Source organism: Amaranthus tricolor, chromosome 10 (genome assembly GCF_026212465.1).
Source record: "Amaranthus tricolor cultivar Red isolate AtriRed21 chromosome 10, ASM2621246v1, whole genome shotgun sequence".
Classification (NCBI taxonomy): domain Eukaryota; kingdom Viridiplantae; phylum Streptophyta; class Magnoliopsida; order Caryophyllales; family Amaranthaceae; genus Amaranthus; species Amaranthus tricolor.
In genome coordinates, this window is record NC_080056.1 from 28,036,179 (window position 1) to 28,053,692 (window position 17,514).

Consider the following 17,514-nt stretch of genomic DNA (forward strand, 5'->3'; position numbering starts at 1 on the left):
GTTTTTCCTCATTATTAAGTGTATAGGTTGCTTGGTTTTGGGGAGAGGTATAGCTTTCTTCCCCTTAAGGGTGGTGTGAAAGCTTTTCCTAATCACAACAGCCCTATGTTCTTTTTCCTCAAGGTATATAAGCTCTCTTTCTGATTCTGAATCAGAAACATAAGGTGCTACCTCCCTTGATTCCTTCTGAATGTAGGTTGCATCAGGTTCATCGTCATTAGTAATGGTGCCCATCTCTTTCTCCTTACCATTGATGCTAACAAGGATGGTCTTAGGCCTCTCCTTGCTCCTAATTTCATCCCACTCAGCTAGGGTGAAGGATCTATTGTTAGGGCAATTGACTTTTAAGTGACCATGACCATGACACTTATAACAAACAACATCTTTGATAGGTGTGACACTCTTAGACTCAATGCTACTGGTCTTGGTGGAGGAACTAATGTTCAAGTGCTGCTGATTGCTACTATGCACAGATGGTTCATTAATTTGTGTAGCTCTTTTCTTGGAATATTGCTCTAACATCAGTGCATGTTCACTATCTTGGGTTAGTGTGTTCCATTGCATAGAGAGTTGTTGTGTGTAATTGCTAGGCACATACTTCCTCCTCATCTTTTTCTTAAGTTTCTCCCAAGATTTCAGCTTCTCTTTCCCTTCCCTCAACCTCTGCCTTTGAACTTTCTCCAACCATGTGGAGGCTAGTTTGGTGAGTTTAACCTTAGCCATCTTGAATTGCTTGTCTAAGGGTGTGTCCCTAAACTCAAAGAAGTTATCAAGGCTGGTCTCCCAATCAATATAGTCCTCGGGTTTTAAGGATTGGCCACTAAACTCAGCTACATCTACCCTCAAACTCCCATCCTCTTGTGTTCTGTTTTGATGGTTTCTATTCTGGTTCATCATGTTTAGTTCAACAAATTTGTGATCTATGGCTGCTAAGGTCTCTTGAAGAAACCACCTCTTATCCTCCTCATTCATGATGATTAATATAAGAGAACAACACACACAAATGTACAAGGACAGAACAGAATGCAGCAATAACACCTAATCAACACAAAATCAGATTCTTAAGAATCTGTATGTTGTGCACAAAACAGCAAAAATAAACTTGCACTTAGAATTAAATGAGATGCTAATGTGAAACTATATTCTATCTAACTATTAAAGATAGAACATGCAATATAGAGAAGAAAACAACAATAATATTGCAAAATCAATGACACCAGATCAGAAAAATCAGATTCTTTAAGAATCTGACTTCTGTGCACACAACAGCAATACCAATTTGTATTTAAGATTAAATGCAATGCTAATGTAAAGCCCTATCCTACCTAATTATTAAAATCAGAATATGCAGCAAAAAATAGCAATGAAAACTTATGACAATTAGAAGACTTAATCACAAATCAAACAAAATCAGTTTCTTCAAATCTAATCTTTGTGACTATATGCAATGTGCATTCTTAATAAAAATCAAGTTGCACGTGAAACAAAATGAAAACTAATTGCAAACCTCTATTTTATATGATTATTAAAGACAACTAATGTAGAAAAGAAAAGAAAACAACAATGAACAACAAAATCACTTGATCACAGAAAATCAGTTTCTAAGGATTCTGATTTTTGTGAATACAATGCAATGCATAGCCTTAACAAAAACCAATTTGCACGTAATATAAGATGAAATTTGATTGCAAACCTTTATTTCTTCTAATTAAAATGTTAAGATATGAAAAAAAGATCAGAAATAACACCTATGATAAACAGATCAGAATCTTGAGTTTTCAAGATTCAGTTTCTGCAGTTTGTGCAAACACTTACGCCAAATTTTGCACACAACGTGAAATCAAATTTTTCTTTCAAGAACTCAAAGTTAAGACACTAACCTTGATTACTCTAAAAGGATTTGATGAAATTCTACATCTACAAAAAGATATGCATAAATTTCTCACCAGACAGATTGTAAAATCACAAACAGGATGAATGATGCTTTCTTGATTTTCCGGCCTTCGTAACCAGTGGCTCTGATACCAAATTGATGCGTGTTTGGGTTGGAATTCTTCAATGTAATGTGAAGATGCAAACCAGCCTTCAAATCCACTCAATGTAACAACCAAACAAGCCCAAAACACACACGAAACAGTGATATGATTCACACAAACAGAACAATGTTTGTAAGGTGAATCTTGAATTGAAAGACTAGGAGTTTTGATCCTCCAAGGCCATCAATTCCCTTAATACAACCAAGGACTACTCTCAGTTGCAAAAGGTGATGATCTTGCACTACTCAAGATCGTTGAATGTTCATACACATTCAAGGAAGAAAACAAAGGAACACTCCAATGAAATCTAATTTCTGAAATTTTATAAAACTGAAACTTGTGTTTTACAATGCTATGGACGCCTATATATAGACTTGGGGAAAAGGGGAACGTACATTGGCAAGCTAAGGACACGTATAACTAATTATAACGGCCATTAAAAGGACACGTGCACAACATGTGCTTATTTAAAAGAATGAAAAACACCCTAAACTAAGCATTCTGATTTCTGACAACAACTTGCTGACCAGGTGACCTTCCACACCCTTTCTTGTGTCCTTCCAACGGTTTATAATGGTCACTAAGAGTCTTGGTAGCAAGTTCCTAGTGTAGAGATTCCATTTCTACCCTTGGTGGCACAAGATACCATGAAACATGATCGGGCCAAAGCATGCTAGGTCAGCTGGTCACAACAATTCTGAAATGCTGATTTGTTCCTTTCTGGCACACCTTGCGACTGGCTGACCTTCACAACTGATTTCGGTGGGTTGTCTATGATGTATAGCGACGGTCTTGGGCCAAGGCATGAAGGTCCATGTACCAAGATTCCATTTTCATCTTCCATGGCCTCTGAGTCCCTCTTGGTTAGGCTGTGCAAGGCGTGCAAGGTAAGCTGTTCGTCAGTTGTTGCTGTGCCCTGCTGTGCTTCCGTTTGGTGTCTTGTTTCTTCTTCTTGTGTTGATGAATCAGTCTCCTTGCTTGAATTTGACTCTTGGTTTAGCTCTTCATCCATGTTGCTCATGTGAGTCATCCTTGAACCATCCCAAATTGGTTCATGAATGAACGATGAAGAATGAACAAGGATCTTTGATCAATGAACAATGAACGATGAAGAATGAACAAGGATGAATGATCAGTGAAGAATGAGCGATGAAGAATGAACAAGGATGAATGATCAATGAAGAATGAATGATGAAGAATGAACAAGGATCAATGATCAATGAAGAATGAACGATGAAGAATGAACAAGGATGAATGATCAATGAAGAATGTATGATGAAGAATGAACAAGGATCAATGATCAATGAAGAATGAACGATGAAGAATGAACAAGGATGAATGATCAATGAAGAATGAACGATGAAGAATGAACAAGTATCAATGATCAATGAAGAATGAACGATGAAGAATGAACAAGGATCAATGATCAACGAAGAATGAACAAGGAACAATGATCAATGATGATTGAGCGATGAAGAATGAACAAGGTTCAATCATCAATGAAGAACGAACGATGAACAATGAAAAAGGATCAATGATCAATGAAGAATGAACGATGAAGAATGAACAAGGATCAATGAATAATGAAAATTGAACGATGAAGAATGAACACGGATCAATGATCAGTGAAGAATGAACGATGAAGAATGAACAAGGATCAATGATCAATGATGAATGAACGATGAAGAATGAACGAGGATCAATGATCCATGATGAATGAACGATGAAGAATGAACAAGGATCAATGATCAATGAACAATGAACGATGAAGAATGAACAAGGATCAATGATCAATGAAGAATGAACGATGAAGAATGAATAAGGATCAATGATCAATGATGAATGAACGATGAAGAATGAACAAGGATCAATGATCAGTGAAGAATGAACGATGAAGAATGAACAAGGATCAATGATCAGTGAAGAATGAACGATGAAGAATGAACAAGGATCAATGATCAATGAAGAACGAACGATGAAGAATGAATAAGGATCAATGATCAATGATGAATGAACGATGAAGAATGAATAAGGATCAATGATCAATGATGAATGAACGATGAAGAATGAACAAGGATCTTTGATCAATGAACAATGAACGATGAAGAATGAACAAGGATGAATGATCAGTGAAGAATGAGCGATGAAGAATGAACAAGGATGAATGATCAATGAAGAATGAATGATGAAGAATGAACAAGGATCAATGATCAATGAAGAATGAACGATGAAGAATGAACAAGGATGAATGATCAATGAAGAATGTACGATGAAGAATGAACAAGGATCAATGATCAATGAAGAATGAACGATGAAGAATGAACAAGGATGAATGATCAATGAAGAATGAACGATGAAGAATGAACAAGCATCAATGATCAATGAAGAATGAACGATGAAGAATGAACAAGGATCAATGATCAACGAAGAATGAACAAGGAACAATGATCAATGATGATTGAGCGATGAAGAATGAACAAGGTTCAATCATCAATGAAGAACGAACGATGAACAATGAAAAAGGATCAATGATCAATGAAGAATGAACGATGAAGAATGAACAAGGATCAATGAATAATGAAAATTGAACGATGAAGAATGAACAAGGATCAATGATCAGTGAAGAATGAACGATGAAGAATAAACAAGGATCAATGATCAATGATGAATGAACGATGAAGAATGAACGAGGATCAATGATCCATGATGAATGAACGATGAAGAATGAACAAGGATCAATGATCAATGAACAATGAACGATGAAGAATGAACAAGGATCAATGATCAATGAAGAATGAATGATGAAGAATGAATAAGGATCAATGATCAATGAAAAATGAACGATGATGAATGTACAAGAAGAATTGATCAATGAAGAATGAACGATGAAGAATAAATAACGATCAATGATCAATGATGAATGAACAATGAAGAATGAACAAGGATAAATGATCAGTGAAGAATGAACGATGAAGAATGAACAAGGATCAATGATCAATGAAGAATGAACGATGAAGAATGAACAAGGATGAATGATCAATGAAGAATGAACGATGAAGAATGAACAAGGATCAATGATCAATGAAGAATGAACGATGAAGAATGAACAAGGATGAATGATCAATGAAGAATGAACGATGAAGAATGAACAAGCATCAATGATCAATGAAGAATGAACGATGAAGAATGAACAAGGATCAATGATCAACGAAGAATGAACAAGGAACAATGATCAATGATGATTGAGCGATGAAGAATGAACAAGGTTCAATCATCAATGAAGAATGAACGATGAACAATGAAAAAGGATCAATGATCAATGAAGAATGAACGATGAAGAATGAACAAGGATCAATGAATAATGAAAATTGAACGATGAAGAATAAACAAGGATCAATGATCAGTGAAGAATGAACGATGAAGAATGAACAAGGATCAATGATCAATGATGAATGAACGATGAAGAATAAACGAGGATCAATGATCCATGATGAATGAACGATGAAGAATGAACAAGGATCAATGATCAATGAACAATGAACGATGAAGAATGAACAAGGATCAATGATCAATGAAGAATGAATGATGAAGAATGAATAAGGATCAATGATCAATGAAAAATGAACGATGATGAATGTACAAGAAGAATTGATCAATGAAGAATGAACGATGAAGAATAAATAACGATCAATGATCAATGATGAATGAACGATGAAGAATGAACAAGGATAAATGATCAGTGAAGAATGAACGATGAAGAATGAACAAGGATCAATGATCAATGAACAATGAACGATGAAGAATGAACAAGGATCAATGATCAATGAAGAATGAACGATGAAGAATGAATAAGGATCAATGATCAATGAAGAATGAACGATGAAGAACGAACAAGGATCAATCATCAATGAAGAACGAACGATGAACAATGAAAAAGGATCAATGATCAATGAAGAATGAACGATGAAGAATGATAAAGGATCAATGAATAATGAACATTGAAGGATGAAGAATGAACAAGGATCAATGATCAATGAAGAATGAACGATGAAGAATGAACAAGGATCAATGATCAATGAAGAACGAACGATGAAGAATGAACAAAGATCAATGATCAATGAAGAATGAACGATGAAAAATGAATAAGGATCAATGATCAATGATGAATGAACGATGAAGAATGAACAAGGATCAATGATCAATGAACAATGAACTATGAAGAATGAACAAGCATCAATGATCAATGATGAATGAACGATGAAGAATGAAAAAGGATCAATGATCAATGAACAATGAACTATGAAGAATGAACAAGAATCAATGATCAATGAAGAATGAACGATGAAGAATGAACAAGAATCAATGATCAATGAAGAATAAACGATGAAGAATGAATAAGGATCAATGATCAATGAAGAATGAACGATAAAGAATGAACAAGAATCAATGATCTATGAAGAATGAACGTTGAAGAATGAATAAGGATCAATGATCAATGATGAATGAATGATGAAGAATGAACAAGGATCAATGATCAATGAAGAATGAACGATGAAGAATGAATAAGGATCAATGATCAATGATGAATGAACGATGAAGAATGAACAAGGATCAATGATCAGTGAAGAATGAACGATGAAGAATGAACAAGGATCAATGATCAGTGAAGAATGAACGATGAAGAATGAACAAGGATCAATGATCAATGAAGAACGAACGATGAAGAATGAATAAGGATCAATGATCAATGAAGAATGAATGATGAAGAATGAATAAGGATCAATGATCAATGAAGAATGAACGATAAAGAATGAACAAGAATCAATGATCTATGAAGAATGAACGTTGAAGAATGAATAAGGATCAATGATCAATGATGAATGAATGATGAAGAATGAACAAGGATCAATGATCAATGAAGAATGAACGATGAAGAATGAATAAGGATCAATGATCAATGATGAATGAACGATGAAGAATGAACAAGGATAAATGATCAGTGAAGAATGAACGATGAAGAATGAACAAGGATCAATGATCAGTGAAGAATGAACGATGAAGAATGAAGAAGGATCAATCATCAATGAAGAACGAACGATGAACAATGAAAAAGGATCAATGATCAATGAAGAATAAACGATGAAGAATGAACAAGGATCAATGATCAGTGAAGAATGAACGATGAAGAATGAACAAGGATCAATGATCAATGAAGAATAAACGATGAAGAATGAATAAGGATCAATGATCAATGAAGAATGAACGATAAAGAATGAACAAGAATCAATGATCTATGAAGAATGAACGTTGAAGAATGAATAAGGATCAATGATCAATGAACAATGAACGATGAAGAATGAACAAGGATCAATGATCAATGAAGAATGAATGATGAAGAATGAATAAGGATCAATGATCAATGAAAAATGAACGATGATGAATGTACAAGAAGAATTGATCAATGAAGAATGAACGATGAAGAATAAATAACGATCAATGATCAATGATGAATGAACAATGAAGAATGAACAAGGATAAATGATCAGTGAAGAATGAACGATGAAGAATGAACAAGGATCAATGATCAATGAAGAATGAACGATGAAGAATGAACAAGGATGAATGATCAATGAAGAATGAACGATGAAGAATGAACAAGGATCAATGATCAATGAAGAATGAACGATGAAGAATGAACAAGGATGAATGATCAATGAAGAATGAACGATGAAGAATGAACAAGCATCAATGATCAATGAAGAATGAACGATGAAGAATGAACAAGGATCAATGATCAACGAAGAATGAACAAGGAACAATGATCAATGATGATTGAGCGATGAAGAATGAACAAGGTTCAATCATCAATGAAGAACGAACGATGAACAATGAAAAAGGATCAGTGATCAATGAAGAATGAACGATGAAGAATGAACAAGGATCAATGAATAATGAAAATTGAACGATGAAGAATAAACAAGGATCAATGATCAGTGAAGAATGAACGATGAAGAATGAACAAGGATCAATGATCAATGATGAATGAACGATGAAGAATAAACGAGGATCAATGATCCATGATGAATGAACGATGAAGAATGAACAAGGATCAATGATCAATGAACAAAGAACGATGAAGAATGAACAAGGATCAATGATCAATGAAGAATGAATGATGAAGAATGAATAAGGATCAATGATCAATGAAAAATGAACGATGATGAATGTACAAGAAGAATTGATCAATGAAGAATGAACGATGAAGAATAAATAACGATCAATGATCAATGATGAATGAACGATGAAGAATGAACAAGGATAAATGATCAGTGAAGAATGAACGATGAAGAATGAACAAGGATCAATGATCAATGAACAATGAACGATGAAGAATGAACAAGGATCAATGATCAATGAAGAATGAACGATGAAGAATGAATAAGGATCAATGATCAATGAAGAATGAACGATGAAGAACGAACAAGGATCAATCATCAATGAAGAACGAACGATGAACAATGAAAAAGGATCAATGATCAATGAAGAATGAACGATGAAGAATGATAAAGGATCAATGAATAATGAACATTGAAGGATGAAGAATGAACAAGGATCAATGATCAATGAAGAATGAACGATGAAGAATGAACAAGGATCAATGATCAATGAAGAACGAACGATGAAGAATGAACAAAGATCAATGATCAATGAAGAATGAACGATGAAAAATGAATAAGGATCAATGATCAATGATGAATGAACGATGAAGAATGAACAAGGATCAATGATCAATGAACAATGAACTATGAAGAATGAACAAGCATCAATGATCAATGATGAATGAACGATGAAGAATGAAAAAGGATAATTGATCAATGAACAATGAACTATGAAGAATGAACAAGAATCAATGATCAATGAAGAATGAACGATGAAGAATGAACAAGGATCAATGATCAATGAAGAATAAACGATGAAGAATGAATAAGGATCAATGATCAATGAAGAATGAACGATAAAGAATGAACAAGAATCAATGATCTATGAAGAATGAACGTTGAAGAATGAATAAGGATCAATGATCAATGATGAATGAATGATGAAGAATGAACAAGGATCAATGATCAATGAAGAATGAACGATGAAGAATGAATAAGGATCAATGATCAATGATGAATGAACGATGAAGAATGAACAAGGATCAATGATCAGTGAAGAATGAACGATGAAGAATGAACAAGGATCAATGATCAGTGAAGAATGAACGATGAAGAATGAACAAGGATCAATGATCAATGAAGAACGAACGATGAAGAATGAATAAGGATCAATGATCAATGAAGAATGAATGATGAAGAATGAATAAGGATCAATGATCAATGAAGAATGAACGATAAAGAATGAACAAGAATCAATGATCTATGAAGAATGAACGTTGAAGAATGAATAAGGATCAATGATCAATGATGAATGAATGATGAAGAATGAACAAGGATCAATGATCAATGAAGAATGAACGATGAAGAATGAATAAGGATCAATGATCAATGATGAATGAACGATGAAGAATGAACAAGGATAAATGATCAGTGAAGAATGAACGATGAAGAATGAACAAGGATCAATGATCAGTGAAGAATGAACGATGAAGAATGAAGAAGGATCAATCATCAATGAAGAACGAACGATGAACAATGAAAAAGGATCAATGATCAATGAAGAATAAACGATGAAGAATGAACAAGGATCAATGATCAGTGAAGAATGAACGATGAAGAATGAACAAGGATCAATGATCAATGAAGAATAAACGATGAAGAATGAATAAGGATCAATGATCAATGAAGAATGAACGATAAAGAATGAACAAGAATCAATGATCTATTAAGAATGAACGTTGAAGAATGAATAAGGATCAATGATCAATGATGAATGAATGATGAAGAATGAACAAGGATCAATGATCAATGAAGAATGAACGATGAAGAATGAATAAGGATCAATGATCAATGATGAATGAACGATGAAGAATGAACAAGGATAAATGATCAGTGAAGAATGAACGATGAAGAATGAACAAGGATCAATGATCAGTGAAGAATGAACGATGAAGAATGAAGAAGGATCAATCATCAATGAAGAACGAACGATGAACAATGAAAAAGGATCAATGATCAATGAAGAATAAACGATGAAGAATGAACAAGGATCAATGATCAGTGAAGAATGAACGATGAAGAATGAACAAGGATCAATGATCAGTGAAGAATGAACGATGAAGAACGAACAAGGATCAATCATCAATGAAGAACGAACGATAAACAATGAAAAAGGATCAATGATCAATGAAGAATGAACGATGAAGAATGATAAAGGATCAATGAATAATGAACATTGAAGGATGAAGAATGAACAAGGATCAATGATCAATGAAGAATGAACGATGAAGAATGAACAAGGATCAATGATCAATGAAGAACGAACGATGAAGAATGAACAAAGATCAATGATCAATGAAGAATGAACGATGAAGAATGAATAAGGATCAATGATCAATGATGAATAAACGATGAAGAATGAACAAGGATCAATGATCAATGAACAATGAACTATGAAGAATGAACAAGCATCAATGATCAATGATGAATGAACGATGAAGAATGAACAAGGATCAATGATCAATGAACAATGAACTATGAAGAATGAACAAGAATCAATGATCAATGAAGAATGAATGATGAAGAATGAACAAGGATCAATGATCAATGAAGAATAAACGATGAAGAATGAACAAGGATCAATGATCAATGATGAATGAACGATGAAGAATGAACAAGCATCAATGATCAATGATTAATCAACTATGAAGAATGAACAAGGATCAATGATCAATGAAGAATAAACAAGGATCAATCATCAATGAAAAACGAACGATGAACAATGAAAAAGGATCAATGATCAATGAAGAATGAACGATGAAGAATGAACAAGGATTAATGAATAATGAACATTGAACGATGAAGAATAAACAAGGATAAATGATCAGTGAAGAATAAACGATGAAGAATGAACAAGGATCAATGATCAATGAAGAACGAACGATGAAGAATGAACAAGGATCAATGATCAATGAAGAATGAACGATGAAGAATGAACAAGGATCAATGATCAATGATGAATGAACGATGGAGAATGAACAAGAATCAATGATCTATGAAGAAGGAACGATGAAGAATGAATAAGGATCAATGATCAATGAACAATGAACTACGAAGAATGAAGAAGCATCAATGATCAATGAAGAATGAACGATGAAGAACGAACAAGGATCAATGATCAATGATGAATGAACGATGAAGAATGAACAAGGATCTTTGATCAATGAACAATGAACGATGAAGAATGAATTAGGATGAATGATCAATGAAGAATGAGCGATGAAGAATGAACAAGGATGAATGATCAATGAAGAATGAACGATGAAGAATGAACAAGGATCAATGATCAATGAAGAATGAACGATGAAGAATGAACAAGGATGAATGATCAATGAAGAATGAACGATGAAGAATGAACAAGCATCAATGATCAATGAAGAATGAACGATGAACAATGAACAAGGATTAATGATCAATGAAGAATGAACAAGGATCAATGATTAATGATGATTGAGCGATGAAGAATGAACAAGGATCAATCATCAATGAAGAACGAACGATGAACAATGAAAAAGGATCAATGATCAATGAAGAATGAACGATGAAGAATGAACAAGGATCAATGAATAATGAACATTGAACGATGAAGAATGAACAAGGATCAATGATCAGTGAAGAATGAACGATGAATAATGAACAAGGATCAATGATCAATGATGAATGAACGATGAAGAAGTAACAAGGATCAATGATCAATGAAGAATAAACGATGAAGAATGAACAAGGATCAATGATCAATGATGAATGAACGATGGAGAATGAACAAGGATCAATGATCAATGAACAATGAACGATGAAGAATGAACAAGGATCAATGATCAATGAAGAATGAATGATGAAGAATGAATAAGGATCAATGTTCAATGAAAAATGAACGATGATGAATGTACAAGAAGAATTGATCAATGAAGAATGAACGATGAGGAATGAATAAGGATCAATGATCAATGAAGAATGAACGATGAAGAATGAATAAGGATCAATGATCAATGATGAATGAACGATGAAGAATGAACAAGGATCAATCATCAATGAAGAACGAACGATAAACAATGAAAAAGGATCAATGATCAATGAAGAATGAACGATGAAGAATGATAAAGGATCAATGAATAATGAACATTGAAGGATGAAGAATGAACAAGGATCAATGATCAATGAAGAATGAACGATGAAGAATGAACAAGGATCAATGATCAATGAAGAACGAACGATGAAGAATGAACAAAGATCAATGATCAATGAAGAATGAACGATGAAGAATGAATAAGGATCAATGATCAATGATGAATAAACGATGAAGAATGAACAAGGATCAATGATCAATGAACAATGAACTATGAAGAATGAACAAGCATCAATGATCAATGATGAATGAACGATGAAGAATGAACAAGGATCAATGATCAATGAACAATGAACTATGAAGAATGAACAAGAATCAATGATCAATGAAGAATGAATGATGAAGAATGAACAAGGATCAATGATCAATGAAGAATAAACGATGAAGAATGAACAAGGATCAATGATCAATGATGAATGAACGATGAAGAATGAACAAGCATCAATGATCAATGATTAATCAACTATGAAGAATGAACAAGGATCAATGATCAATGAAGAATAAACAAGGATCAATCATCAATGAAAAACGAACGATGAACAATGAAAAAGGATCAATGATCAATGAAGAATGAACGATGAAGAATGAACAAGGATTAATGAATAATGAACATTGAACGATGAAGAATAAACAAGGATCAATGATCAGTGAAGAATAAACGATGAAGAATGAACAAGGATCAATGATCAATGAAGAACGAACGATGAAGAATGAACAAGGATCAATGATCAATGAAGAATGAACGATGAAGAATGAACAAGGATCAATGATCAATGATGAATGAACGATGGAGAATGAACAAGAATCAATGATCTATGAAGAAGGAACGATGAAGAATGAATAAGGATCAATGATCAATGAACAATGAACTACGAAGAATGAAGAAGCATCAATGATCAATGAAGAATGAACGATGAAGAACGAACAAGGATCAATGATCAATGATGAATGAACGATGAAGAATGAACAAGGATCTTTGATCAATGAACAATGAACGATGAAGAATGAATTAGGATGAATGATCAATGAAGAATGAGCGATGAAGAATGAACAAGGATGAATGATCAATGAAGAATGAACGATGAAGAATGAACAAGGATCAATGATCAATGAAGAATGAACGATGAAGAATGAACAAGGATGAATGATCAATGAAGAATGAACGATGAAGAATGAACAAGCATCAATGATCAATGAAGAATGAACGATGAACAATGAACAAGGATTAATGATCAATGAAGAATGAACAAGGATCAATGATTAATGATGATTGAGCGATGAAGAATGAACAAGGATCAATCATCAATGAAGAACGAACGATGAACAATGAAAAAGGATCAATGATCAATGAAGAATGAACGATGAAGAATGAACAAGGATCAATGAATAATGAACATTGAACGATGAAGAATGAACAAGGATCAATGATCAGTGAAGAATGAACGATGAATAATGAACAAGGATCAATGATCAATGATGAATGAACGATGAAGAAGTAACAAGGATCAATGATCAATGAAGAATAAACGATGAAGAATGAACAAGGATCAATGATCAATGATGAATGAACGATGGAGAATGAACAAGGATCAATGATCAATGAACAATGAACGATGAAGAATGAACAAGGATCAATGATCAATGAAGAATGAATGATGAAGAATGAATAAGGATCAATGTTCAATGAAAAATGAACGATGATGAATGTACAAGAAGAATTGATCAATGAAGAATGAACGATGAGGAATGAATAAGGATCAATGATCAATGAAGAATGAACGATGAAGAATGAATAAGGATCAATGATCAATGATGAATGAACGATGAAGAATGAACAAGGATCAATGATCAGTGAAGAATGAACGATGAAGAATGAACAAGGATCAATGATCAGTGAAGAATGAACGATGAAGAATGAACAAGGATCAATGATCAATGAAGAACGAACGATGAAGAATGAATAAGGATCAATGATCAATGATGAATGAACGATGAAGAATGAATAAGGATCAATAATCAATGATGAATGAACGATGAAGAATGAACAAGGATCTTTGATCAATGAACAATGAACGATGGAGAATGAACAAGGATCAATGATCAATGAACAATGAACGATGAAGAATGAACAAGGATCAATGATCAATGAAGAATGAACGATGAAGTATGAATAAGGATCAATGATCAATGAAGAATGAACGATAAAGAATGAACAAGAATCAATGATCTATGAAGAATGAACGTTGAAGAATGAAAAAGGATCAATGATCAATGATGAATGAACGATGAAGAATGAACAAGGATCAATGATCAATGAAGAATGAACGATGAAGAATGAATAAGGATCAATGATCAATGATGAATGAACGATGAAGAATGAACAAGGATCAATGATCAGTGAAGAATGAACGATGAAGAATGAACAAGGATCAATGATCAGTGAAGAATGAACGATGAAGAATGAACAAGGATCAATGATCAGTGAAGAATGAACGATGAAGAATGAAGAAGGATCAATCATCAATGAAGAACGAACGATGAACAATGAAAAAGGATCAATGATTAATGAAGAATAAACGATGAAGAATGAACAAGGATCAATGATCAGTGAAGAATGAACGATGAAGAATGAACAAGGATCAATGATCAGTGAAGAATGACCGATGAAGAACGAACAAGGATCAATCATCAATGAAGAACGAACGATGAACAATGAAAAAGGATTAATGATCAATGAAGAATCAACGATGAAGAATGATAAAGGATCAATGAATAATGAACATTGAAGGATGAAGAATGAACAAGGATCAATGATCAATGAAGAATGAACGATGAAGAATGAACAAGGATCAATGATCAATGAAGAACGAACGATGAAGAATGAACAAAGATCAATGATCAATGAAGAATGAACGATGAAGAATGAATAAGGATCAATGATCAATGATGAATAAACGATGAAGAATGAACAAGGATCAATGATCAATGAACAATGAACTATGAAGAATGAACAAGCATCAATGATCAATGATGAATGAACGATGAAGAATGAACAAGGATCAATGATCAATGAACAATGAACTATGAAGAATGAACAAGAATCAATGATCAAAGAAGAATGAACGATGAAGAATGAACAAGGATCAATGATCAATGAAGAATAAACGATGAAGAATGAACAAGGATCAATGATCAATGATGAATGAACGATGAAGAATGAACAAGCATCAATGATCAATGATTAATCAACTATGAAGAATGAACAAGGATCAATGATCAATGAAGAATAAACAAGGATCAATCATCAATGAAAAACGAACGATGAACAATGAAAAAGGATCAATGATCAATGAAGAATGAACGATGAAGAATGAACAAGGATTAATGAATAATGAACATTGAACGATGAAGAATAAACAAGGATCAATGATCAGTGAAGAATAAACGATGAAGAATGAACAAGGATCAATGATCAATGAAGAACGAACGATGAAGAATGAACAAGGATCAATGATCAATGAAGAATGAACGATGAAGAATGAACAAGGATCAATGATCAATGAGGAATGAACGATGGAGAATGAACAAGAATCAATGATCTATGAAGAAGGAACGATGAAGAATGAATAAGGAACAATGATCAATGAACAATGAACTACGAAGAATGAATAAGCATCAATGATCAATGAAGAATGAACGATGAAGAACGAACAAGGATCAATGATCAATGATGAATGAACGATGAAGAATGAACAAGGATCTTTGATCAATGAACAATGAACGATGTAGAATGAATTAGGATGAATGATCAATGAAGAATGAGCGATGAAGAATGAACAAGGATGAATGATCAATGAAGAATGAACGATGAAGAATGAACAAGGATCAATGATCAATGAAGAATGAACGATGAAGAATGAACAAGGATGAATGATCAATGAAGAATGAACGATGAAGAATGAACAAGCATCAATGATCAATGAAGAATGAACGATGAACAATGAACAAGGATTAATGATCAATGAAGAATGAACAAGGATCAATGATTAATGATGATTGAGCGATGAAGAATGAACAAGGATCAATCATCAATGAAGAACGAACGATGAACAATGAAAAAGGATCAATGATCAATGAAGAATGAACGATGAAGAATGAACAAGGATCAATGAATAATGAACATTGAACGATGAAGAATGAACAAGGATCAATGATCAGTGAAGAATGAACGATGAATAATGAACAAGGATCAATGATCAATGATGAATGAACGATGAAGAAGGAACAAGGATCAATGATCAATGAAGAATGAACGATGAAGAATGAACAAGGATCAATGATCAATGATGAATGAACGATGGAGAATGAACAAGGATCAATGATCAATGAACAATGAACGATGAAGAATGAACAAGGATCAATGATCAATGAAGAATGAATGATGAAGAATGAATAAGGATCAATGATCAATGAAAAATGAACGATGATGAATGTACAAGAAGAATTGATCAATGAAGAATGAACGGTGAAGAATGAATAAGGATCAATGATCAATGAAGAATGAACGATGAAGAATGAATAAGGATCAATGATCAATGATGAATGAACGATGAAGAATGAACAAGGATCAATGATCAGTGAACACTAGTGGAAAAAACCTTATTTGCTGCTACACACTTGCTGCGGTTTTTAATATACGCAGCAATACACTAATCAAATGCTGCGGTTTCCTACATCCCCGCAGCATTTAACATACATTAATTTTAGAACACACTCAAATGCTGCGGTTCTTAGTGAACCGCAGCAAATAAAACCATCAAATGCTGCGGTTCTTGTTGAACCGCAGCAAATAACCACTCAAATGCTGCGGTTCTTAGTGAACCGCAGCATTTGAGTGTGTTATTTGCTGCGGTTCACCAAGAACCGCAGCATTTGTGTTCTCTTAAATTCCTTTTTCTAACGTTCCATTTTCATAAACCCCATAAACCCTCTTCTTCTTGCTACTGTTTCATAACTTACGAAAAAAAAACGAACACGATATTTCATCTTCTTCTTCATTCTTGCTATTGTCTTCAATTTCATCTTCGAACCCACGAAATTTCATCATCTTCTTCGTTCTTCAATTTCTTGCTAC